Genomic DNA, 8,776 nt, shown 5'->3' with positions numbered 1-8,776 from the left:
TATAGTAAAATGTATGTATTTCTAAGAACTCTGTCATTCTATAATTTTTAGTTGCATTCACAAGGTCTTCGTTATTCGAGAACCAAAATTATAATACTCTATAACTGTACCCAACACTAGAATTGAAATTATAATTTTGGTTTCAGGTTTACATTGACTAACCATTGAAACGTCATCTCATAAAAACATCTATAAGTCTTTGAAATCAAAGCTAGGCGAGTATAAAAAGTAGCACTCAGAATGTTTGAAATATCTTAATATGTTGGCTTGCTCATAATCATAGTTTGAAAGTGAGGTGCAAAGGCTTGACCGCTAGTGTACCCGAGTCTATCGTGTACAAATGCTGAAGGTAAAGTTCCAAATTCACCACTTGAATAAGTTTTTTCCTAACTTATAAACAGGAGTTTAGAGCAATGTAAGATCAATTAATTTGAAGGATTAGAAATAAATATTGAAACAATTTTAAGGTTTTGTTACATAGCAACCTTGAATTTTTTGTTTATCGTTACAGTTTAAATAGAATTAAATGCAGTATCTCAGTATCTTTCTTACAATTAAATTTTTCCTCACTAGCAGAATCATATTAAAGCCAGTTTTGACTCCTAAATAATTTTGTAGTTAAAATAGCTATTTAATTTTATTCTACGTTTAAACTTTATTGCATTGATTGGTAATCCCACTTTATAAAGCTCCAAAAAGATTATAGAGTGTCTCAGTTGATTACCTGTTGCAATCTTTTCGCTCTTGTCTAACATCATTTCTTTTCTGGCATCCAACTGCTTAGATGAAATATTGTCACCCGCAAAGCCTATAGCGTCTGTAAAAACAAGCACAGATTATATTTAGCATCACAGAGTTGTATGCAGGAACTCATCACAGTAATGACTCATCACAGAGTCAACTGCGGGTACTCCTCACAGCAATGAGTCATCACAGAGTCGACTGCTGGTACTCATCATAGTAATGACTCATCACAGAACCAACTGCAGGTACTCATCATAGTAATGACTCATCACAGAGTTGACTGCAGGTACTCATCACAGTAATGACTCATCACAGAGCTGACTGCAGGTACTCATCACAGTAATGAGTCATCACAGAGCTGACTGCAGGAACCCATCACAGTAATGACTCATCACAGAGCTGACTGCAGGAACACATCACAGTAATGACTCATCACAGAGCAGACTGCAGGTACTCATCACAGTAATGATGTATTTGGTGCCTTTTTAAGGCTGCAGCGATATAGCTAATTTTTTTCAATCACACTTACGTAAGCAGATTTGGATGCACAATGCATGTTTTCACCAGCATAAACACAGAGCCCAGCATATTTATGTTAATTCAGAGGTTCTTATTAAATGCTAGTAATCCACTGACTATTTATTTTAATAATGAGCTTTTTGCTTTCAGTTAAATTCAAAGTTTATTATAAAAAAACTTAAAGCTCACGAACAATATTTAATTAGGTAAAACAAAATCAACTTTAAGAAACTTGTAGAGTGAATAACATTAGAATGTGTGTTATTCATAGTGTTTTTGTTAAAGCATTTGAAGTTGCTTCTTCTCATTTTTCATAGATTCTGATAAATTATTTTATATGCTTAAAAAAGCTGCATTATATATTAGTTATATTATTATATATTAGTTATATTATTATATATTAGTTATATTATTATATATTAGTTATATTATTATTATTATTAGTTATATTATTATATATTAGTTATATTATTATATATTAGTTATATTATTATATATTAGTTATATTATTATTATTAGTTATATTATTATATATTAGTTATATTATTATATATTAGTTATATTATTATTATTAGTTATATTATTATATATTAGTTATATTATTATTATTAGTTATATTATTATTATTAGTTATATTATTATATATTAGTTATATTATTATTATTAGTTATATTATTATATATTAGTTTATATTATTATATATTAGTTATATTATTATATATTAGTTATATTATTATTATTAGTTATATTATTATATATTAGTTATATTATTATTATTAGTTATATTATTATTATTAGTTATATTATTATATATTAGTTATATTATTATTATTAGTTTATGATAATTGAAATTATAATTTTGGTTACAGTTTAAAATTGACTAACCAAAGATGCTTGTTGCATTATGTGTAAATATTTTTGTTTTTAGTGATTTAATAAATAAATATATTCATTTCATTGCTTTTTCATTTATAAGGTTAATATTTGGGTAATAACAACTAGCTTTACCATCAAATATTTAAGATCAATAAGATCAATAAGTGTCATGAAATTAACTTATAAATTGACTAGAGAGTGCTCTAGTTAAATATTAAGTTACGTTAAATATTAAGTTAAGTACAAAGTTAAGTATTAAAATACGAAGAAAATGCTAAATATTGTTTACATCTTCAACGCACACTTTTTCAAATCAGTCAACAGTGTTTACAACTCACAAATAGAGGCAATATCATTGACTTAAAATGACTCATCTACTTTTGAGTAAGATTTAAAATGTATTGCACCAATAATACTCGAGTGCTGGTTAAATTTTCACTTCAATCGGCACATATTTGCTAAATCAACTTGTAGTAAAGCGTTTTTAGCGAAGTATGCTTAGAATTTTAGTTTACATCTTTGCACAATAAATTTTAACTATTTAGAGAAAATTTTTGTGTTAAAAAAATAAAGCTTAGAGAAATTCCTATTGCTTTATACACAATATGAATCTTGTTTTCAAATCGACTTTTAACTTGTCTTTACAACTTTGTTAAATTTTAAAATGTTTCATTGTACAATTACAAAAGAAATGCATAATCTCGCAACTCAATTTTATGGTACTCAGTTAATTCGTCATTAATCGATAGTAAAAATAATAATACAAGTAATATTACTCATGAAGTATATTTTATGAATTTCAAAACAAAGCAAAATCAACAAGTATTTTGTTGGTAAACCAAAAGGCACATCTTTTCATGAGGTCTGACGAAATCCAATATTTGGTAAATTTCCATAGTGGAATCAAAGCATATCCAACATAATAGGTTACTATATTTATCATGGATGAACAAAACTTTTTTTTATTTAGAGTTGAGTATTTGCTTTTGTTTAACTACTTACGCTCTTTTAATATTATTAAATATGGTGAAAAATAATTACGTATATCCTGCAAATATTTTTTTTTACTCAAGAAAATCAAACCAGCTTAAATAAATAATAAAATCGAAAATGGAAACCTTCTTGAAGGCCAAACTAGCAATATCTGTAGCAACAATGATTATATAGTTTCATTACAACTCAGTTTTATAAAACCAGGTTTTAAATCTATGAAAAGCTACTTACTAGCAATATGTTCTTTTAAATCGTCAGAATCCATAGTGAAGTTTTTCACAGTTCTTAATGCTGAAGGAAATCTTGCTGCTGCTCACACTCCCAAGATGCACTTGTCCTTGTGAGCAAGAACAAAGCTAGCTAAGTACTGATAGTGTATATTGTCATTTGATATGCAGCTTGAATAGGGGAAAGGAGATCAATATTTCAAAAGTGTCACGTTACAGTCAAATCCTTAAGCGTATATCTCTACACTTATTAATAGGTGATGCAGATATTGAAGAACATAAAACTTGTCAAGGCAAAAAATTAATAAAAATATCATAAACAGAATTCATGAAATAAAAACAAAATCATGGATTATAAATATAGTAAGCCAGTTCTAAAAGTCATTATAGAGATCTTATGTCAAAATGATTGAATACTAAAAATGATATAAATAGGCAATTTTTTCTAATATAAAGTTTTAGAATCAAAAAGAGTACTATTTAATCATATAATAAAAAACCTTTGCATTCCAAAATGACTTGTTTAGAAATATACTATTTTTTTGTATAGTTGTAGAATTATTTGCTTTTGAACTGTATTTGTAGCCATATTTTTATCAAAGTTTTATCAAATCGTCATGCAAACAATTATTCAAACAGATTAAATCCCATATGGAAACCTCTGCTCATGACAACTTGCAGGTGTAACAAGCATTGAAAACTTTCTAAAACCGGAATTTTAATTGATCTATCTTTTGTATCTTAGTCAATCAAGTAGAAGACTACCCTTGGAGTAACTAAAACTATTTGCTTTTATATATACTTAGAGATAAAAAAGTGAGTTTACTAGTCTAATAATCGCCATCGCATACAATTTCATATCACCTAGATGACCTTAGCCCTATATTCAAATGACTGTGCAGACCAATCTGAATTGTTTATTTAGTAGAATAATTTACGGTTAGATGTCTTTCCTGTCACCACATTTTTCTTGTAATTAAGTCCCCACCTGTTTTAGAGGTTTCGACAAATAGGCGTTGGCTGCTTCTTTAACTGCTCTATGCAATATATAAATAATGTATAAATGATCCTTTTAATTGTCAGTTTTGCAATGAGAAACCCAACATTTCATGAAGATTTTCCACTTATATTGTTTCAGAAATGTTGTTATCTAATAATAGCTCTAGTACTAGATACTGACACTGCTAGTTTCTAATACCGCTAGTGACTTCCAGTTACTTGCTGCGACACTGTTGATTTTGTTAACCTCACTAACTTTATACTATTGTAAAGATTTTGTGTGACCTTCACTTTCCTCCGCTAGTACAAGACTCGTGCATGAGTACAATATATATATTTCTGCTTAGTTCATCAAGGTGTACAAAAAAGAATCAAGTAACAGGCAATGAACAGGCCCAGAACAGCTCTGCTCTTCTACACAAATGTTCGCACTTATATAGCTAGTAAGCTCCGCCTCCGTTCTACTTGGCTGGACCCGGCACGGCACGGCTCGGCTCAGTCCTGACTCGGCACGGCTTTGGCTTGGCTTGGCTTTGCTGAACTCTGACCTCATTTTTCTGCCTGACTGAGCACAGCCCAGCTCGGCTTAGCTCAGCCCTAAGCTCAGCTCTCAGTGGATCACATTCCACAACACTCTCCCCTCCATTGGTGACCATGGTCTCCAATCTAGACCTTGGGAGAGAGCTTATGGTAGCCACTCGGCAGACCTCCTCCTCTCCTGTCAGGGTTCTGTCCAGGTCCTCATCATCTGCTTCGGAGACATCTTCTTCGAGGCAGCTTGTGCTGGCCTCACCAGTCGTCTCCTCCCACTCCTGATCTCCCTTGGGTGCTGCCACACCTACCGGCTCCGGTGCAACCAGTGCTTCCTCAGCTACTTTCAAGCTAGTTGTGACCAAAGTCAATAAATCTTGTAGCGAGGTGTTACCTTCTCTGTCCATCTTCTCGAGTGCTCTAACGTCGTCTAGAGAAAACGAGTGTTTTAAAAGGAAAGCTTTGGTCGCGTCCGTGAGGACCGTTTTGCTGCCTTCCTGTTCGACCTCCGGACTGTTTTCCGACAATTCCATGGAGTAGCATACCCCATCTCCATACCATTCCGGCTTCCTAGTTGTCCGGACTGGCCTCGAATTGTGCCGGACCGGAGTTTATTGGATTGTGGGGTTGAGGGATCTGGAGTTGTGGTCTTTTCGGTCTCTACTGGGTTTGCTTCAGGTTCTCCCGGAACCTTTTCCCATGTGGCCGGATTGATTCTCTCGGAACTCGGAGGGCATCTTTGGCTTTCTCCTTCCTCCGGTCCGGTCGGATTTTCTCCCGGAGTTATCTCCTGCCCTCGTTTTTCTGAAGCTTTTAGTAACAACTTTTCCCAGTTGGGGGGTGGCATTATAGGTACAGGGTCTATTCTGACCTCCTCCTGCCTCCTCTCCGGCCTGCTGGGTTGAGCTCCTTTCATGTTAGGACCCCTCTTTGGCTCCAAAGTGGCCGGGCCTTGCCCCAACCTTTCTGGGCAGGCATGATAAGGTTTCAGCCTTCCTTCGCTCTGAATGAAAGACCGGCCCTGTCGTTCCACCAGATATGTGTGGTTCCCCCAGGCCTTTAGGACCTGGTATGGTCCCACGAACTTCGCCTGCAGCTTGGGATTTTCTCCCCATCTCTGGCGTTTATTCGTGAGCCATACCCAGTCGCCTGGGGCGAACAGCGGTGGCTCCTCCCGGTCCTCCTGTCTCACCTCTATCTGACTTTGTCGTAGCGCCTCGTGCACCATCTGCAGCCTCCGCTGCACGTTATGGGCGTGCTCGTGGGCAGGAAAGAACTCGGTCGGTGGTGGGTGGCTTTCCAGCTGGTCCGGCAACCTCAGCTCCCGTCTCAACATCAACATGTTGGCTGTCTCTCCGGTTGCGGAGGGGGGTGCGTTGGTATGCCCTCATCAGCTGGGGAAGCAGCAGGTTCCACTCGTCCTGTCCCCGGGTCAAAAGTAGTGCCCTCAAGGAGTCCCCGAGTCCACGATTAGTCCGTTCCACAATTCCGTTGGCCTGTGGGTGATATGGAGTCGTATGGGTTTTCCCCACGTTCCACAGTTGGCACAGTTCGGCCATCAGTTGGCTCTCAAACTGCGCTCCCTGGTCTGTGTGGATCTGCTCAGGTAACCCAAGGTAGCAGAAGACTCGCTCATCTAGTGCATTTGCGACCACGGGGGCCGTGGCGTCAGGTAGTGCCAGTGCATCTTGCCATCGGGTGAAGTGGTCGGTGAGAACCAGCACCCACTTGTTCCCCCTAGGCGTGATCGGAAATGGCCCCACTAGGTCCACGGCCACTTTCTGCTAGGGTCATCCGGCATAGAGCCTTCTTTTCTCTTCGACCGCCTTTGTCTCTCCATGCTTTGCGGCCTGGCACACCTCACAACTCTTGATGAGCCGTCTGACTGTGGCCGTCAGTCTGGGCCAGTACCAAGTCAGCTGAAGGCGACTTTTCGTTCTCCCAACCCCAGAGTGAGCCAGGGCATGCGTTTGCCACACTGTGGTCTCCTGCATGGCCGGGGGGCAGATGGCACACCATCTGGCATGGCCCTGCGGGGCCACGCGTGCTTCCAGCACGCAGTCCTGTTGTATGCGCTGAGAGCCTCGCATGTGATGCAGGATATCCAGTTCTCTGCTCCCGACTTCCAGGTGTTCCACTGGCACCTCTTCTGTGGCGATGGCACGATGCATGATGGCCACGGGTTCTTGTCCGGTGGCCTGTGTCCTTGCCAGCTCACCCTTTGGTCCTGTTATCTCTGGTGTGGCCAGTAGCCCCTCGGAGGAACCTCCAGCACCCAGGTTCAATCCGGCCACTGTTGGGGCGAAAGTCCCGTGCGAGTTGCCGGCCAGCCCTCCGGGGTATGCGGCGTTGCCCAGGGTCAATCCCGCCCTGTCGGGAGTGGGAGTCCCATCCAGGCAACTGGTCGGTACCCACGTGGCTAACAGCCCTTGTTCTCTCGCCAACTCCTTCCATGAGGGGCCCCCGTCCCTCTGCTCAATGCTCACACATTGCTGGCAGTCCTCGCAGGGTTGCCTGTTCAACCCATCTGCATTCCCGTGGCAAGTCTCTGACCAACGCCCCAAGACAGAGCGAAACTCAGCCAGGATCTCTAGCCACCGGGCTACCTGATTCAAGGGTTCCCTCCTCCTGCATAGCCACCGGTGTGATGCGTGGTCCGTTTGTAGGAGGAACTCCTGGCCATACAAATACGGCCGAAAGTGCTTCACTGCCTTTACCACTGCAAGCAGCTCCCGACGAGTGACGCAGTAATTGCGTTTCGAGGTGGTGAGGGTCTTGCTGTAGTAGGCAATGACTCTCTTGCAGCCCTCTTGTACTTGGGACAGCACAGCCCCCACTCCACATCCACTGGCGTCTGTGTCCAGAATGTACTGCCTCCGGGGATTCGGGTAGCCCAAGATCGGGGCGGTGCTGATACTATCCTTCAGTGCGTTGAAGGCGATCTGTTCCCCTTTCGTCCATCTCCAGGGCTCTTCTTTTGCAGTCAGTCGGTGCAAGGGATGCACTATAGTGGCAAACTCTGAGATATATTGTTGGTAGTAGCCGACCGTCCCGAGGAATCCTTGGAGTTCTTTCACTCCGCGCAGGCTCAGCCATTACGTGACTGCCTTCACCTTGTCGGGGTCTGTAGAGACTCCGTTCTGACTGACTATGTAGCCCAGGTAGCGGACCAGGGATTGCAATAGCTCGCACTTAGAGGGCTTCAGCTTCAGTCCGGCCTTGTGGAGTCTCTAGAAGATCTCCTCCAGCCAATGTAGATGCGTATCAAAATCCAGGGCGATGACGATAATATCATCCAGATATAGCAGCAGTGTCCTCCAGTGGAGGCCATGCAGAACGCGATCCATGAGTCTTTGGAAGGTGGCGGGGTCGAATGTCAGTCCCAAAAGCAACACCTTCCATTTCCATAGTCTGAACCGTGTCGAGAACGCCGACTTCTCTTGTGCCTCTGCATCCAGGGGTACCTGCCAATACCCGCTCACCAGGTCGAGCGTGCTAAAATAGCGACTGCCGGACACGGCATCCAGGCTGTCATCGATCCTGGGTAGCGAGTAGGCGTGCTGCTCCGTGACGGCGTTGAGACATCGGTAGTCAATACAGAAGTGCCACTTCCCATCCTTCTTCCGGACCAACACCTTGGGGGAGCTCCAAGCTCCTTCGGCTGGCTCGATGAGCTCTCGTTTGAGCAGATCCTGGACATGCCTCTCGGCCTTTGCCTCCTTCTCCGGTCCGAGTCTGTGAGGGGGTTGTCGGATTGGCCGAGTGCCCTCTTTAAGTGGAATAGAATGTTCCACCTCCGAGGTCCTTCCCATGTCGTCGTCACCTGTACTGAACACTGTGGCATATCGACGCAGCAGGGATGACAACCTTGACGTTTGTCTCATGTT

The sequence above is a fragment of the Watersipora subatra genome, chromosome 10 (genome assembly GCF_963576615.1).
Source record: "Watersipora subatra chromosome 10, tzWatSuba1.1, whole genome shotgun sequence".
NCBI classification, from domain to species: domain Eukaryota; kingdom Metazoa; phylum Bryozoa; class Gymnolaemata; order Cheilostomatida; family Watersiporidae; genus Watersipora; species Watersipora subatra.
The sequence above is the reverse complement of the archived record's forward strand: the minus strand, read 5'-3'. Positions refer to the sequence as shown.